This window comes from Mustela nivalis, assembly GCF_964662115.1.
Source record: "Mustela nivalis genome assembly, chromosome: 1".
Taxonomy (NCBI): Eukaryota; Metazoa; Chordata; class Mammalia; order Carnivora; family Mustelidae; genus Mustela; species Mustela nivalis.
Genome location: NC_139020.1, coordinates 54366735 through 54385793, shown reverse-complemented (window position 1 = coordinate 54385793; position 19059 = coordinate 54366735). Strand labels below are relative to the sequence as shown.

The window sequence follows — 19059 nt, the reverse complement described above, 5'->3', positions numbered from 1 at the left end:
CAGGATGAGTATAAGTGAAATTTGTGCAAATCCCCCTTTGGACATAATGAAGCATTCCGAAAACTGAAAATCTTAGGACCTAATTATAAAAGCCAAATTGCTATTTTACTCACTAAGATAAATAGCTATGGTCTCAGACATTTGCCCTTTGTAATTTTCCTTATCTTGTGGATTCTTCACACTGAAACCTGGAGGGAAGTATTTGTTCTGGTCATGGATCTATCTGTTGGTTGCAGGTAACAGAGGCTCAATTCAGCTGAAAAAACAGGAAGGAAAGAAGGTTGAGGATTACTGTAAGATTGATTGAGCTACAGTCTCACTAGATCTGGGAAAAACTGAACAAATCAGTCTTTAGGACAGACCAGACAAAATTGAAGTGGTTCTGGGATCTGTAACTCTCTACCTCCATCCTTCCCTTGGGTCAGTGTCCACCCTGGTTTGAACATATACTATTTGGAGTGTGATCAGGGTATAAAAATGACCAACTGTCAGAAGATATCTTAAAGTGAGGGGCCTGTGGCCGGAGAAAAGGATTCAGGTAAAGCATCACTCCCAGATAATTCTAGAAAAGCATTATCTCCATCCAAGCTCATAACGAAACTGAGGCCTAAGAAAGTTAGAAGGTCTTAGTCATACAACCAGCAAGTGGCTTCAGGCCGTCTGAGAGCACAGGTGTTTTCTGAAGACAGATCTACGTTGAAATCCTATAGGTCACTTGCTGTGGCCAGGTTTAATCTCTTTGCACTCCAATTTCTTCCCCATCAAAATGGGCTCACATCAAAGGTTGGTTTGTTTTTTTTTTTTTTTAAGATTTTATTTATTTATTTGACAGAGAGAGATCACAGTAGGAGAGAGGAAGGGAAGAGATCACAGAGAGAGGAAGGAAAGCAGGCCCCCCTGCTGAGCAGAGAGCCCGATGTGGGACTCGATCCCAGGACCCTGAGATCATGACCTGAGCCGAAGGCAGCGGCTTAACCCACTGAGCCACCCAGGCGCCCCCAAAGGTTGGTTTTTAAGACTGAATGAGATGAGATCATCTCTGTCACTCATCTACATTTGAGGCTGGAATATAGCACCATGAGAAAGACAGTAACAGCCTTCCTCTCGCCTGTGACACCGGGTCCTGGGCTGCATCACAGTGCAGCATGAAGCGTAATTGATCTTTTGCTGTCCTTCCTTCAATCTGTGGGCTGCCACTCCCACAGACTGCCACCCAGACTGCCAGCTCCTTAGACCGTGTCTCAACTTCTCTTGCATCCCACCCCGGGCTGGTTGAGCACATGGGTCATGTCTCCAAATTCCTGTGGAATTGTAACTGGCTGAATCCATTCTTACGTCACTCTCTTCCCTGCAAATCCATGAAGGACCATGCACCGTCTTGGTATTTCATTGAGTCTTTCTCGGCTATCTGCTTCGTCTGGGCACCGACCTGGTTTGTTTTTTTGTTTTTGTGTCCTTCTGTCTCTTTTTCATGCCGCTCCACCTGGAGGTCAGTGACTCAAGACCAATTTATCACAGCAGGAAAATGTCCCCCACGCAGGGAGAGCTGTTCAACTTCAGATGACTCCAGAAGAAGAGAAGGAATTCTAAATTCTACTTCTTGGGTGTGTTATCATGGGATTTCTCTATGGGAGGGGTGTGGGGAGGGAGGATAATTCACAATAGTCATCCTACAAATTTCTCCCAGTTATATGCAAAGTCTGGATCTCAGCAGCAGTGCTCAGGAACCACCTAGACAAGGGGCTAACTGTGAGGAGAGATATCCCTCTCATGCAGATGCAGAAATGATAGAAACAGGAAAGAAAAGACAACTCATATTTGACAAATACTGTCTTGTGTCTGCACTTTACACACAGTACTTTATTCCCCCAGTAACCTGGGGAGGTGGGGAACCTAATCCAGTTTTCCAGATAAGGAACCTTGAAGTGAAGAACCTTAGGCGATCCCATTAGTCCAGGAAGTGCTAGAACCCATTCATTTCCCCCTTTTCATGTTTTAGGTAACGCCACTTGACCACCATTACCTGGGAGAGAAGGCCGGTTCCCAAGAAGACTGGCTGACCCGAGCGGAAAGAAGGAACGGAGTTGTTTGGGAAGAAAGCCCTAGCTGATCATCACTGAAAAACAAAGATTTTCACCACTTAGTGTGGAACTGTGGAAAGACCATTCTAAAAAGTATAAAATCCTTCACACAGGGCTTTTGGATCCAACGGAACCTTCGCTCTATCTTTCATGATATGACCTTGGGCAGGTTACTTACCTTTGCTAAGTCTCAGTTTCCCCACTTATTAAAAAGAAGAATAGTAGTACCTACCTCATACAACCTCTGTAAAGATTAAATGCAACAGCTTGCGTAAAGTCTCCCTTGCTTAGGGAAATGCCTGCTATATAGCAAGTACTCAAAAATGTTAGCTATTATCAATAGTGGATAATCTTAAATAAATGGGGCTTTCTTTGTCACGGAAATTGCTACAAGGATGATAAATAAGATGTCCTTCCTTAATAAAGAGATGTGATTCATTTACAAAGAGGACACATTTGCATGTAGACAATAATGAGATAATATCATTAAATGCAGTTTGTTCCTCTAAGAAGTTTGAACATACTACTCCCCATTGATGCTGAGCCCCACCCCCTTGCTTGTTTACACGGTTAAATTGCTTAGCAACCCTGCTTCTAATATTAATGCAAAGATAAAACATTTCCTTCGAGAACCTGATGGCAGTGCCTGGCTGGCTCAGCTGGTACAGCATGGAACTTTTGATCTCAGGGTCATGAGTTCAAGGCCCAGGTTGGGTGTAGAAATTACTTAAACAAACTTTAAAAAAAAAAAAATTCTTTTTTAAAGAATAGGACAAAATGCTATATGCCTTAGATATACTACTACCATTATGAGCGATTAAGCAGAAAAATCACATGATTTTGACTTTTTGGAAGTTCAGTTGATTGTTCCTAGCCCGCGTGTGAGGCAAGGGCTGACCACAGTAGCTTGGTGTGTTGGTGGAAGGGTGAGGAACATCTTGGGAAGGGATGAGTCTCTGAGCTCTTGGTTCTGACTTCTATCTCATCATTAATTCTGCACATTCTCTTCCTGCCTTTCAGACCTTGCCTAGCTCGACAATGAGAGAGGGAAGAAGGTGACAGTGATAAACTCTGCCTATACAGAAAAAGATATCTCGGTTACTCTTGGAGCAGAGAAATTCCTGAGCCTACAACACCTACGACACCCTGAAATTCCAACAGTGTCAATATCCCCTTGCCAAGGGCAATATTCTCATCTTTTTGCCATCAGCCCTTCCTATTCTCCATATTCCCACACTGCGGGCCTCATCTGTAACCTTTCCTAGAGGAGCTCTTATCACTGGGCACTCCATCCTAAATCCCGTTTTCAAGCAAGGTAGGGGAAGAAAAGAAGTATGTATTTGATTTTATAATTGACTTCTAAGACCTAAGCTAGGTTTTCCAACATGAATTTTTGAGGGCTGAGCACTTGAACTGCTATAGCAAAGACTCCAAATTTGCTCTCCTTTTTAGGTAGATTCCTTTTCACCGTATGTTCTCTTTCTTTCTGTCTCTCTCTCCATTTTGTCCTCTTGAATACTGGACTTAGGATTGAAAGACCCCTCTCCTAGAAAGACCCCTCCCCTAGTAGACAGATAGGATAACTAACCGCTTGTTTGCTTTTCTGTAAACCGCTGGCTTTTAGGTATAAAATTAGGTTATCAATTGTGTGATTAATTGCTTATTAATTGCTCTTTTGCCTTCCTGTAACCGCGTAGCTTATAGAAATAATAGGGACGCCATGATGGCATTCCTCCCTTCCCCCTTCTTGTTCCCCTTCCCCGCCTCTCCTTTCGCGGGCGCGGGCCCTCATAACCAATCAGCTTGTTCCCCCTTCCCGCCGCTCTCTTCGCGGGTGTGGGTCTCTGGAGCCAATCCGCAAACTCCAAGTATGCCTTTTTCAAAAGTTCAAACTGTCCATCAATCAATCAGTTGCGCCCCACCCAAAACTTGTTTGTACCTTCCTATAAAAGACCCCGCTTCACTCCGGCTGGGGTGCTCGGTTAGCTGGAGCTGCCGACCACCTGCCGGTACCTGCGTGACAATAAACCTCTTGCTGTTTGCATCCAGTGGCAGTGTTGGATTCTTGGGTAAGGGGATCCGCGGGTCTTTCAGGATCAGAAAACCCACCTCCAGACTTAGCTCAAATCTAGTTTCTAGCCTCATTAGTTTTGGGCCTTGAATAAATCATGTCACCATTCTGAGCATCTATTTTTCTATATGGTCAGAGAGGTAGTTGTACTATGCGAATGCCAAAGTCCTTCCTAGCTCCAAAGTTTCTAACCCTTCATATGTCTAAGAAGGACTTTCAACTTTGGGTAGACTATAAAGGTCACAACAGGCTAACAGCCACACTGTCGCAAGAAGGAAAAAAATAGGTACATTGCAAACATCATTCAAGATACTGAAGGGAGATGGATACAAAGACATTAGATAAACTAAAATTCCTAAGTGAACTTATAATCACCAGCTATTTGCATCCCAAGGAGCATTTGCCCATTGTGGGTTTCGATTGAAGACTGGATTGGGCCAAGCAGGACCCTACTGGGGAAAAGAGAAAGTAGCAGAGCTTTTGGTGAATGTGTAGGACTGAAGTAATGGATTAGAAAACAGAAAAAAAAAAGTGCCAAATACAAGACTCATTCCCTTAAGTTTGAGATGGCAGGGAAGGGTTATGTGGGCCAAACCAGAAAGAGAGAATAAATTTTTTTCTAGTCTGCAGTGCCTTGGAGACAAAGTCTCACTAGAAATAAGGGTTTGCAACGGATGCACAACAGTTCTTTCCCTTAGACCATTTGCCAGATTCTGAACCTATGTAAAATGGAAATCTCTAACATCGGCTCAGAGCCTCTGAAGAACAGAACTGTTAAAGCTGAGGAGAAAGGGAGCTTCTACACTCCCCACTGAAAGCCCTTTGCAAAGAAGAGAGACAAACCAGAGGTGCACAGGCTTATTTACTAAAATTTACTAAAAGCTGCCACCCAACCTCACACCCAGCTTAATCTGGTAGCTGTCTGCCTACCAGAGGACTAGAGGAGCCTTTGATGGTAGAGAATTTCATCTGAGCATTCTGGCATTTTGTTTTGTTTTTGGGTTCCCAATTTCTATAGTACAATTCAAAATTACTAACATGAGAAGAGAATGGAAATGTGATTGATAATCAAAAGGAAAAAAATTCAAATAATAGAAGCATAGCCACAGATAATTCAAATGTGGTAATTAGCAGAAAAGGATTTTAAAATAATTAAGATTATTATATCTAAAAATAGAGGGGAAATGAAGTAAAAGATTAAGAATTTCAACAGAGAATTGAAATTGTTTTAAAAAATCAAATGGGTATTCTAGAATTGAAAAAATACAGTAATATATCATCTAAACTGAAAAATTAATTGAATAAGTTTAACAGCATGTAGAACACCGAATTTTTAATTCAAAGACCAGATCACTTAAATTTTTTTAAAAAAAAAAAGCCAAAATTGAAACATAAAAGTAGGGGAAAGGAGTAAAAAGAACAGAATAAAATATAAGAGACATGTGGAAAGAAAATAATCCTAGTTGGAAATAGTAAACTTTGGGAAGGAATAAGGAACACTGGAAGGAATAAATATGTGTATAATTCTTTTTAAATACTAACTCTTTAAAACAAAAAAATGAGGAAAGATTTGTGAGAACACAATGTAGGAGTCAAATGTTAAATAGTGTCATAAAGAACAGGGGGATCTAAATGATGTTAAACTATTGCAAGTTTCTTGACTTACTTGTGAAGTGGCAAAATGTTGACTTACAGTATATAATGAGAAGCTAGAAAAGCACAATAACTTTCTAGGATAAAAGCTACAAGAATATCCAGAATGAACAAAAAGATACTAGAGAATAAAATGGAAAATAAATACTTCAGAAGCAGGTAGAAAAGGAGGCATAGAAGATCAAATTATAAATGGGAAAAATAGAAAAATATAGCAAGTGGAAAGAATAAAATAAACTATTTCAGTAATTATAGAAATACATGGACTAAGCATCCAATCAAAAAAGAAAGATAAAATGGATTATTTTAAAAACACAAGACTCTATTATAAGTTCTTTACAATAAATAGATTTTAAAGTTTAATATATTTATCTGGGAGGAGTAAGTCAAAGGCTTTGAAGAGGAAGTCCCCCAGGTTTGAGTTCTAGTATCTTGATTATAAACTGAGCTTACCTGGGTAAGTTCTCTGAGCCTCAGCTCCCTTATCTATAATAAGAGTAACAATACTTATCTGATAGGGGTTTTGTGAGAATAAATAAAATTAATGAGAAAAACCAGGACAGTGACTAGAAAAACCTCAATGTGTGATAGGTATTATTGATCCTCTCATTACCACCAGCCAAGATCCCAGTCTCCCTTAGAGGAGGACTCTAATATTGTGGCTAATGGCTTGGGTGCTCAAATCACACTGCTTGGCTTTCAAGGCCAACACTGTCAGTTACTAGCCCCATGACCCCATGACCTTGAGGAAGTACTTAACCTCCCTACACCTCGGTTTTCTCACCTATAGAATGGGTCCATCTCAGAGCTGTGAGGATAAAATGAGGTCATCTCTTATGACACTTAGCACATGGCCTGCAACATGAGTGCTCTCTATGCAGCTGTCCAGGGGACTATTAAAACATAAATCAGATAATGTCTATCATTTGCTCAAAAGCTTTCAGTGTCTTCCCACTGCAAAGAGTAAAAGCCAAAAACTTTCCAATCACCTATCATATCCCTTAAGATCCCTTACCTCCCTGAGCTCATCGACTAGCTAATGTCTTGCTTATTCCACTGACTTCGGACACACCTGTCTCCTCGCCCCTCCTCAAACCAGTCAGTTATGCTGCTATCCCAGGGTTGTTATACTGATAGAGTCCTCCTCCTGGACAGTTCTCCCCTCTGCAACCACCACACCAGCCCTCAGATCAGCGTGGCTTTGCTCCATTACCACCGGCAGGTCTTGCTCAAATGCATTATTCAGTGAAGGCATATGGGACTGGGCCATGGAAAACTGAACCTCCCTCTCTTACCCTGCCACACTTCCCTGTCTTACTTCCTTGGTTTACCTTTTCCCTTAGAAGAAATCCCCACTTAATATTCTTTTCCATTAAAGTCCTTTATCAGTCTGTTGTATGTTTTCTCCCACTCCAATATAAGCCCATGAAGGCAGAGATTTTTGTCTTCGACCGTTACCATAGCCCATAGCACCAAGACAACTATCTGGCACTTAGTAGGCACTTAAGGAATACTTGTTAAGTGAAAAAATGTAAAAGTTATTATTTTTACATGTCTTTTATTATTTACATGTCTGATCATTTCTTCCTTTTCTTTAGTAACCATTGGTGGCATTGAGCCAGGCCTTCACCAAGGACCCAGCTCAGCTTAATCCTCACTTTCTCCAGGCAGTCTCCCCTGAATTTCCCATGTCGGTTCTGCCTCTCACAACGTTGATCTCTGTTGTGTGATTATTTGGTTTAAGTCTATCTTTTCTACTAGACCTGTATTGGTAGAGACTTGATGGATTATTGTCTCTTGCCTCTGTGTTCCCAACACTTAGTACAGTGCTTGGCACATAAAAAATATTCAACAAATAATGAATAAATGAATGAATGAATGATCAGAATGAGCTCTTGATTTGCCTATTGTAAAACCCATTTTGCACATTATTTAACCTCTCTGGTTGTGCTATGTTTAGTGTTTGTTCATGATTAATAAGCTTTAGCATGTTTAATGTGCCATTCTCTCATTGACACTGAACTGTATAACTTAAGCTAAGCTGGGCTCTGGTCGGTATTCGTAAACATTTCTCACTGGTTTGTATTCAGAGTAAAAGATGAAAGAGCAATAGGTTGCCAGTTAGCAAGAATTCATTTGCTATTGTTCAGATCTGTGAAAGCATCCAATTAATATTACACATGAATATTTCACAATAAGAAGGATCCTGGAAATTAGTCTAGTAATAAAAAGAACAAAGTGAAGACAGATGCATTCTTCTTTATTGGGACGGAGAGATTATGGCAACTGTAGTGCAGGCAAGAGGAAGGAAGGGTCATTTACTGAGAGCCTGTCACTTGCCAGATTCCATTCAAGATACTTTGTATTTATGATCCCATCTGGTCCCAACGCGAGTGTGGTGGAGACAAAAAAAACCAGCAGCGAATGTGGACATGTATGTATATATGTACATATGTGTGTTTTTACACGTCCTTATGTGTGGATGTTGAAATTAACAAGCTCTTGTCCTCCTGTCTGCTTCATGTTAGTTGTTCAAGCTGGACGAGGTCAATTCGTGCCCCGAGCTTCAGTTCCTGCATCTGTAAAGTGTAGATCATAAGGGTTATCTCGCAGAGCTGGTATTAAGATCAAATAAAATAATGGATATGAACATTCTTTGAAATATTGAAAGCAAACGTGTGTGTGTGCATGTGTGTGCGTGTGTGTGGTACTATAAGGATCAAAGCAACAATTTATCTCTTTGGATATCAAAATATTTTTCCTGGTGAAAGCTACATGTGGGTGAAGTCTTATTGTATCCGCTTATTACCCATTCACTTATTGCAAGTCAATCTAACAAATATATTAAACGCGTGTGGCGTGCCAGACTCCAAAACGCCATGGAAAATAAAGTGAGCTAAACATGATCCTGCCTCAAGGAGTTCACACTTGAAAGGAGGAAGCATATGGATATAAAAATGACTAGAAGATTCAAGGCAGACTATGCATAACTCTATAGACATTAAGAAATCCCACCCAGTAATTGATACAATAAATAGATAATTGAGTAATGCTGTGGGCCAGGCACTGTTGTAGAACCCAACAAAAGAGTGGAGAAGAGAAATTTTTTTAAAGGCCTGTTTTCAAGGGGCTTCTGTTCTTGTGAGTGAAAAGGGAGAAGCTTGTAAACCAGAGGATAAACAAAGCAGTTTCAGTTCAGCTGCTTTGTTGCAAATAAAATAAGGCAAAGTGATGATGAGTTCGGGAAAAGTAGTGGTCAGCTAAGGTGTCCGTTATCTGAGCTGAGGCGGAGGCAGCTCTGAGGAGAGCTTCTGAGAGAGAACTCTGCCCAGAGCGGAGAGCAGGAGCTAGGACTCTGGGGCTGAAGGAAGCTCAGAAAGAAAGCGCCCTCCCCCCCACCCCCCGAAATCACGCTCTGCGGAAATGGGAGGAAGTGAGAGAGCGAGAACGGAGGACAGAGGAGCAAGGCTGGGTCCCCGCCAGACCAGACACCCCATTCCGGTCCCGGTGAGGAACTGGGGCTCTAAGTGAAGGCAATGGGGAGCCAAGGAAGCCTTCAGGCAGAGAAGACAAGTTACATCTGATTTACATTTTAAAAGAGCAGTCTGGTGGCTCTGTGGAGTGGGTAGGCCAGAAAGACCAGATTTTTGCAGTCCAGGTACAGGATAAGGAATGGTGACGTGTGACCAAGCTAGAGGCCGGCTGGATGTGGAGAAAAGAACAGATGTGGGATATCTTTTGGTGGTAAGCCAACCAGAATTTGAAGAGGAAGAAAATGTTGTTTCTAAATGAAGAACGCATTGGTGTCTATCTTTAGTTCAAAATCCTTTTATGTCAAACAATACATTAATTCTATAAATACACCTAATGTACATTTAAGCTACTATTAAAATTCTTTGGCTCTCTATAGTACGTGCTTTTTAAAGAAATGGTAAAAAATAGAAAAGCAAAAATTAAGAAAAACGATATAAATACGTATATAACATTTGCTATATACATTTCTAAGACTAAAATGCCTATGTTTTCCCCCAGAACTATGATTTGATCTTGTGTTTCTGAGGCGGCGGTGCAGTATCAGATTATGCTTTTTTTTTTTTTTTTTTTTTCTGGAGCATCTTTTGAGAAATGAAAATCATTTAGCAACTTCAACAGAAATACCACTGTGGACATTTCTTCATACATGGCAGACGACTTCCACCCACTGGGGCAAACGGGCCTGGGGATGCCCTGTTGTCCCAGCACGTCGGGGGCTGCATGGAGCACGGTCCCCTCTCACCGAGGCCTTAAATACAACGTGATCAGACAGATCGCGGTAAATCCATTCCCATCCGTGCTCGCAGCGGGGTGGAGGGAGGTCGTAGCTATTTACAGCAACAATTGCCTGAGCAAGGACTGAGTAATGCAGGCCCTCTAGGCAGCGGGGCTGGAAACCTTTTTCAAGGGGCCCGTCAAGCCCTGTAAGGCTGTAAGGTGTAAGCGGCCGGTGTGCGCTCTGCGTCGACAGGAGAGTCCCTGATGATTGTTTGCGTTTGGGGCCGCCTGTGTTTAAACACCAAGGAGCCCATAGAGGTAAAGACCGGGCGGGAGCGAGCCTTTGGGGGGCAGGCCGGGGAAGGAGTCCTGGAGAGAGCGGAGGGGCGGGGGGAGCCCAGGGTCGGGAGGTGTCCTCCCACTCCCCACCTCGTGCGGATCGCAGGCTGGATGACGCCGCGGCCAGCCCGCGGGGCTGAGATGTGGCCGGCGGCCGCTCCCGGCAGCATCCGCTCCCCCGCCGCGCGCAGTAATGGATCTGTGCGTCCTAAAAGAGGAAGATAATGCCGGGTTTAGCTTATAAATAGCTGGTTGTACGCTCGCCCTGCGAAGCATTGATTGAGAGAGCCGTGCTGACTATTGATCTAATTTTAACTTACATTTTAGCACGCACCCTCTCCGCCTCCCCGCCGCGGTTGCGGGAGGTGGAGCTCGGGCCGCCACTGCCCCCGGCGACCGCCAGGGGGCGGGCCACTCGCGTCCCCCGCCGCCCTGTCCGTCTGGCCTCTGTTTACGCAGACACACAATGCCGGCCTTTATTGGGTCTGAAAAATAGGAGTTTGATTTTCCTGCGCCGGGATGACCTCACCACTTATGAAAGTCGGAGGAAAACGGGGAATTGGAGGACAGGCAGTCAGGAAGAGAAAGGTTGCATTTCACCCCCGCCCACGTCACCACCTACACAGAGCACGGGGGCGGGGGGGGGGGGGGCTGTGGTTGGGTTTCAAAAACCACTTTGCAGAAGTCGAGGCGCGGGGGAGGGAGGCAGGGAGGCAGGGGGCCGCGGAGTGTTCAGTCCCTCTGGGTGCCCTGGCACGGGCCTGGGCTGCCCCTTCTGTTCCGAAGGTTAATATCGCCTGCTCCCTGCTTCCAAGGACTCTGTACCGAACTGTCCCCAAATGCCGGGGCTCCAACCCTCTCTAGGAAAGAGTGATTGACTTTCAAATATTCTTAGTTATTCCGAAACATGATTCCTCTTGCCAAGGTGTGAATAGTGGTCATCGGCGATTTTATACTGCTTGCTCGGACATGTGTTTGACTTCACATGATTAGTGTGGGAAGGGGAAGCTTGTCACATTTTTGTTGTCACCTTTACGGGACCACGAAGTATAGTAGGGTCAACTATATGGGAAAACAGAAGACCAAGAAAGATGCCCCCCCCCTCACCCCACCACACTTCAGACCGAGACCCCTCCGAGACCTAGAACTCAGCGTTTGGACTTTTCCTTCCGGGCTTATGTGAAACATACTGATAGAAGCTAATGTTTATCAAGTACTTGTTATGTGTCCGGCATCCTACTGGTCATATTACATGTGTTGCCTCATTAAATCCTTAAGGGAACCTATCATTTATGTTCTATTGTTATCCCCATTCTATACTTGAAGACATTGAGGGGAAGTTACTCGCCCAAAGTCAGGTAGCAAGAGCAAAGGCTGCTGTTCACCCAGATGGGAAGGAGACTTCAAAAGGAACTTTGGTTGGTTTGTCATTTTCTCATGGCACTGACCTTTTTGCTGTTACCTCCACAGTCAAAAAGGTAAGCATTAGTACTGTTGTGAGTAAAATGGAACGAGAAAACAAGGAGACAGCAACATATTTTTTTCTTGTTATAGAACAGGGAGTGTGTGAGCTCCAAGCAGCAATAGCTTTTGGCTGAAATAGGGTTCGCAGGGTTACCCAGCAGCCCTGTGGTTTCCAGCCCCACATAGGAAGAGAATCACAGAGCTTCAGAGTTGGAAAGGATCGCATTATACCTGTTAGGAAACTAAAGATCCAGAGAGATGAAGTGAATTGTCCAAGATCACACACAGCAAATCTGCAAAGAAACAGGGAAAAAAATAGATCTTCTGGTTCTTTCCTGTGCTATGCTTCCTCCTGGAGGTTAAGGCATTCTCTCCCGACACATAAGCTTTTCATAAGGAGCAATTACTGGACTACCGTTACACTTTCCTCTAAATTCCATGAGAGGTGCACACCTCTAGAGTCTTCCTACCATTCTGGAATTCTCCAGATCAAGAACTCCAAGATCCCGCCTCATAGTTTGGCGTCTGGCCAGGCAGCACTGTCCTAAATACCAGCTCTTGGCAACAGATCATTCTTTCCTGAGTCAGAGGTGGGGGATGGATTATTTATTTCCTTCCAGGGCCCCTGTAGGATGCAGTCTTGCCTTTGTGGGAGGCTTCCTGTTATAAAGGAGGAATGGATCACGGGCTATGCCCAGACCCTTTCCCTACAGAGATCTGCTAAGTTAATGAAGTAGACACTAGCTGCTGCTCTCCTTCCTCATTCTATTTTCTTGTCTTCTTTTCTTGGAAAATTTTAAAATAAGACTGGAACTGAAAATCATTATGTTATGCCAAAGAAGCACTTCTGCTTTAGAGTCATGGAAGTGTGGTGTTTTCCCTAATGTATGTGGAAATGGGAGATGCAACCGACTGACCAACCACTTTCACTTATCAAGAGTAGAACTATGACTCAAGTTTGCTACTACCAAAGCAAAGCAAGAAAGGTGAAAATGGTTGAAATTCATTTCTCTATCACACCATTTTGAAATCAAGTTTCTCACAGTTATGATTAGCAGGGATATTGAATAATTAGGACTCTAGGTGTTAGGTATAAACAGTCCTAAGTGCTGAGATTCACTAATCCCTTTTTTTTTCTTTACTATATTTTTATTATGGTGAAATTCACATAACATAAAATTAACCATTTTCAAGTATACAATCCAGTGATACTGAGTTCCACTACCTCGTCTATCTATATCCCAAACATTTTCACCACCCCCAAAGGAAACCGTGTTCACTACTCATGAACTACCAAAGCAAAGAGCCCTGAAGTCTCATCTGAGGGCTATAGTTAATTCACTCAGATTTGACCCTGGACATGTCACCAATCATTTCTGGACCTCAGTTCCACCATTTAGAAAATAGAAGAGTTGGATTAAGATAACCAATTCCTTTTAATCTCTTCACGTGGTAAATATTTATGTATGTAGAAATCTTTTTCCCCCAGTTTTATTGAGATAAAATGACACACAACACTGTGTAAGTCTAAGGTGTATAGCATAATGATTTCGAGTGGTAACTATTATTGGTTTTATTAACACAACATTCTTCTGAAATATTTGTTTTATTATTTATTTATTTATTTTAGAGAAAGGGAGAGAATGGGGCAGGGTAGTGGCAAGCGGCAGAGGCAGAGGAAGAGAGAGGATCTCAAGCAGGCTCCACGCACAGTGCAGAGCCCAACATGGGGCTCCATCTCATGACCCTGAGATCACGACCTGAGCTGAAACCAAGAGTCAGATGCTCAACTGACTGAGCCACCCAGGTGCCCTGAAATGTTGCATTTCCAGAATTATCACAGTCTCTTTCTGTTACAAGGCCAGTAATATTTAATGTTGATAATTTTTTTTAATTTCTTTACAGTGTTCCAGAATTCCTTGTTTATATACCACATGCAGTGCTCCATGCAATATGTGCCCTCCATTATCCCACCACCAGGCTCACCCAACCCCCTATCCTCCTGCCCTCTAAAACCCTCAGTTTGTTTCTTTGAGTCCACAGTCTCTCATGGTTCATCTCTCCCTCCAATTTCCCCCATCTCACTTCTCCTCTCCATCTCCCAATGTCCTTGGTGTTATTCCTTATGCTTCACAAATAAGTGAAACCATATGATAATTGTATCTCTCTGCTTGACTTATTTCACTCAGCATAATCTCCTCCAGTCTCATACATGTTGATACAAAAGTTGGGTATTCATCCTTTCTGATGGACACATAATACTCCATAATCTATATGGACCATATCTTCTTTATCCATTCGTCCGTTGAAGGGCATCTTGGTTCTTTCACAGTTTGGTGACTGTGACTATTGCTGCTATGAACATTGGGGTACATACGACCAATGTATGTATCTTTGGGGTAAATACCCAATAGTGCAATTGCAGGGTCATAGGATAGCTCTATTTTTAATTTCTTGAGGAGTCTCCACACTGTTTTCCAAAGTGGCTGCACCAACTTTCATTCCCACCAACAGTGTAAGAGGGCTCCCCTTTCTCCACATCCTCCCCAACACTTGTTGTTTACTGTCTTGTTAATTTTGACCCTTCTAACTGGTGTAAGGTGGTATATCAATATGGTTTTGATTTGAATCTCCTTGATGGCTAGTGATGATGAACATTGTTAAAATGTCTATACTGCCTAGAGCAATCTATACTTTTAGTGCCATCCCAACCAAAATTTCACCAGAATTTTTCAAAGAGCTGAAGCAAACAATCCTAAAATTTGTATGGAATCAGAAGAGACCCCACATTGCTAAGGAAATGTTGAGAAAGAAAAACAAAACTGCCTGATTTCAAGCTTTACTACAAGGCTGTGATTACCAGGACAGGATGGTACTGGCACAAAAACAGACACAGTGACCAGTGGAACAGAGTAGAGAGCCCAGATATGGATCCTCAACTCTATGATCAAATAATCTTCAACAAAGCAGGAAAACATATCCAGTGGAAAAAAGACAGTCTCTTCAATCAATGGTGCTGGGAAAATTAGACAGCTATGTGTAGAAGAATGAAACTCGACCATTCTCTTACACCATATGCAAAGATAAACTTGAAATGGATAAAAGACCTCAATGTGAGGCAGGAATCCATCAGAATCCTAGAGGAGAACACAGGCAGTAACCTCTTTGACATCAGCCACAGCAACTTCTTTCAAGATATGGCTCCAAAGGCAAAGGAAACAAAAGCAAAAGCGAAAATTTGGGACTTCATCAAGATCAAAAGCTTCTGCACAACAAAGGAAACAGTCAACAAAACAAAGAAGCAACCCATGAAATGAGAGAAGATATTTGCAAATGACAGTACAGACAAAGGGCTGATATCCAAGATCTATAAAGAACTCCTCAAACTCAACACACACAAAACAGATAATCACGTCAAAAAATGGGCAGAAGACATGAACAGACACTTATCCAAAGAAGACATATGAATGGCTAACAGACACATGAAAAAATGTTCATCATCGCTAGCCATCAGGGAGATTCAAATTAATGTCGGTAATTTTCTAAAGAAGAATACACTCCAAACTATGATTTGCAGAAAAGCATCTGATGGCATTTCTCAGCAGAGATTGACATTTATGCAAGAGAAAACAGCCATCATGATTTTTCAAATAAACAGCTAGGTGAAAACAATGGCATGAGGAGATGGTTATGAACCATTCCTACGATATAGTGTTTAATCAGAGGACTACCCATAATTTAATCAAATCACTTAAATGCTAAAAACTGCTTTGGTATTCAGTGATAGTTCCTTTAAACAGTTCTTCCCACGTTGACTCAAGGAGGTTTAATTTTTAAATTTACACTTTTCTTCATTTTTTATTATTTCTACAGTGCATATATGTGACTTTCATTAAAAGAGGGGGGAGCAAAAGCACTAAAGAAAATTCATTCCACATAAAAAACACTGCCTGGAAACCAGAGGATTGTTGTATCACGGGTGGACGCTCTTTTGATATTAATCTCCAACAAAAGCCATCTGGGGGCAAGATGCATGTAAGAATGGGGAGGGCCAGCCATGTAAACAATAAGAGAAGCTTGAGAGTTAGGAATGCTTTAATCAGGCTGCCCTTAAATAGGAAAAAAAAGGATTTTTTTTCTTTGAAAAATAACAGTGATTTGGGATTTGTCCATCAAGATATACACTGAAATGACACTGCCTCGAGTTGTTTTCTCCAGCAGAAGCTAGGCTTTTGCTGAACATAAGCATTACACTGAGAGATGTTTAGCACGGAGAAGGCATCCAGTTTGTAACTAAGAAATAACGATGACTTAACCGTCTAATTAGATGTATAGTCCATGGCCTTGACCTCGTTAAGAAACAGTGACTCTAACTGCTCACCAGAAAGCAAGAATACTGATAACCCAGTCTGTGAGAGCAGACCTCTCCCACCAGACAGGGGCCAGGGATGGTAATTTCCTTTGGGAAGTTATAAGCAAATGAATTATTAAGAACAACTCTCAATAAACAAGTAGAAGCCTTCTTCCCCTCCCCCCTCCCCTTTCATGCTGCTTATCTGGCCTTGGCAAGCTGTTCATTGATGAGAAAATGTGTCTTGAACAACAAGGTTTTCAGGAGGTCCTATTCTTTTCATGGCCATCTTGATGGCCTCTGACGTGCTCAAGCGTAAACATGGTACTTTCACCATCTCTGCCTGCTGTCTTGTCTCTTTTTGGTAGGGAATTGAATTTGGCTTCTTGATACTAATTAAGGAAAGAATACTGGAACTGAAAATGCTTGAAAGCTTTTTTCTATTGTATTCAGAAAAAAAAAAAAAAAACACCTTCCCCACCCTTCTGTCATCTGATTTTATTCCTTTGGTTTGGAGCTGTGGTTCCTGATGCTTTTCCTCTAGAAACCCGCTTAGGCATGGACCACCCACTCCCCGGATCTAGAGGTAAGACAAGCTGCAGATGGCTTGTCTTCCTCCTCCTCTCCTGCTTCTGTCCCTCTTTGAAAGTATGCTGGAATGGTTGGGAGCGAGGGTGACCTCCACACAGGATAATCTTAGATCCACTCCAGTTGACCTGAGAAGTACCCCATGTGCAAACCATAGAATTTTCTTCCTGTGGCAAACTTCACAACTGACTGAGACAGTGTGTCACAACACTGTGCTTGGGAATTAGAGCTGTAATCTCTCCCCATTTTCAAGGTGAAGTGAGGGACCATCAACAGAATGTTGCTGCAGTGGGCTCGGAGACCACAAGCACAGTATTTCACATTCAGAGCAGAGCGTGGGATGAAGAGAGACTTAGTGGCTTACCCAGGGCTACAACCCAAATCTTCATTCCTGTGGGGATCCGAGACCCAGACCCTCATACCTTCCTCAACCAAGCTGCGGCATGTGCCCATTCACCATTAAGGGAGAAGAAGCCCCTGTGGTCACCTGTGCCCTCCAAACACCCCTTGCCCCCTCCCCACTGTGTAACAGCAGCCCCACCAAGAAGGGCTCCTTCTGGGCTGGCTGAGCACCAGGAGCCCACTGGCCCAGCAGCAGCCTGACATAACAGTTCAGTGGGTCCCATGAGTCAGTGTTTAATCTGTCGTAGGGAAAATAAACTCAGTAAGATGTCATGCAAATTAACAGAAATACAACGTGCAGAGATACTAAGACAGTCCAGGCTGTGCTGACACATATTAATACAAACAAAATGCATTCATCAAGGCACTTACCCTTCTGATGACAGAATTTCCTCTTTTTTGAAATGGAAAGAATAGGGGCACCTGGGTGGCTCAGTAGGTTGAACTCTTGGATAGTTCAATGTCAAACTCTTGGCTTCAGCTCAGGGTCATGCTCTAAGGGTCGTGAGATGGAGCCCCGAGTAGAACCCTGTTGAAGGGCTCTATGCTCAGGGCAGAGTCAGCTCAGGATTCTCTTCCATCTCCCTCTGCCTCTGGCCTTCCCAGAGTTCACATGCAGGTGCTCTCTATAACAAATAAACAAACATACAAATAAATAAATAAAATCTTTAAAAAAATAAAATAAAATGGAAAGAATAATAGTACTTATTATCTCATAGGACTGTAAATACCAGTAAAATACTGTACATGCTGCCTGTGGCATAATAATGTCACAGTAAAGTTAACGTCATTGCTGTTACTATTTTGTGGACATGGCCATTTTTGTGTTAAACTAAGGATAAACTCCGACACTACTAATGTTACTTGTTCTACTAGTGCAGAATTCACCCTATGCCGTAATAATGAAATGGAAATAGGTTTATGACCATTTCTTTTTCTTTTCTCTTCTCTTAAGTAGGCTCCACATTTGGTACGGAACCCCACACAGGGCCTGAACTCACCACCCTGAGATCAAGACCTGAGCTGAAATCAAGAATCAGATATTTGACCGACTAAGCCACTGAGGCGCCCCTTGTGACCTTTTCTTTTAGCCCTTCTGAATCATAACTGAACCAGAATAGAGGTACAGATAGATAGAAAAATAGCTTTTAAAGATGGTTGATTTCTAATGGAAGTGTAAATTGGTATGAACTTTCTAAAGGCTGTTAAAAGCCTTAAAATGTGAATATCCTATGTCCAAGCAATTCCTTAACTGTGAATTTATCTCGTGGAAATAATTAAAGATGTGTGAAAAGATACATGTGCAAGACTGTTCATCAAATTTATTTATAACACCCAAAAATTGGAAGAGCCTTTATGTCCAACAATAAGCTACTAGTTAGGTAAATTATGTACATTTATATGAAGGAACACTACATCGACATTAGAAAGTACGTAGTAGAAGACTATATATTGACAGGGACAAATGTCCCTGTGAAAATAGCAGGTTTCAAAAGAGTATATTATAAAAATACTATTCGTCTGTAAATATAACATTTGGACCGAGGTGTACCAATGCAAATATTTTTAAAATGAAGCTTACTGTGTTCTCAGAACTCTGAATGTTCCCATCCACCCAGAGCATGCATCTTACTTTTCTCCTATTCTTGTTTAAACCTTAGTCTAGTCTGCTGATTGGTCTAATCAAAGCCTTAGACCCTCTAAGTTGACTCCTCTGTCAAAATTCAATATTATTAGCTATCATTGTTCGTAGTTCCAAGATTCCTGTCTATGAACACTGTCTGCCCTACCATCTCCAACTTTGAGCATAGCAGGGGAGAAAGAGAAATCCTGGGGCACCTGGGTGGCTCAGTGGGTTA

At 42.3% G+C, this 19059-nt stretch overlaps 2 long non-coding RNA genes across 2 annotated transcripts; one reads left to right on the top strand and one right to left on the bottom strand.

The window, feature by feature from the left end:
• Positions 1 to 7796: 7796 nt before the first annotated feature.
• Positions 7797 to 18498, top strand: LOC309847189. The gene is made up of 2 exons (XR_014302366.1): positions 7797 to 10374; positions 18159 to 18498. It is a non-coding gene; the product is annotated as an uncharacterized lncRNA (long non-coding RNA).
• On the bottom strand, positions 9618 to 11014 carry LOC309847181. The gene is made up of 2 exons (XR_014302362.1): positions 10716 to 11014; positions 9618 to 10603 (listed from the first exon to the last, which is right to left on the bottom strand). It is a non-coding gene; the product is annotated as an uncharacterized lncRNA (long non-coding RNA).
• Positions 18499 to 19059: the final 561 nt, after the last annotated feature.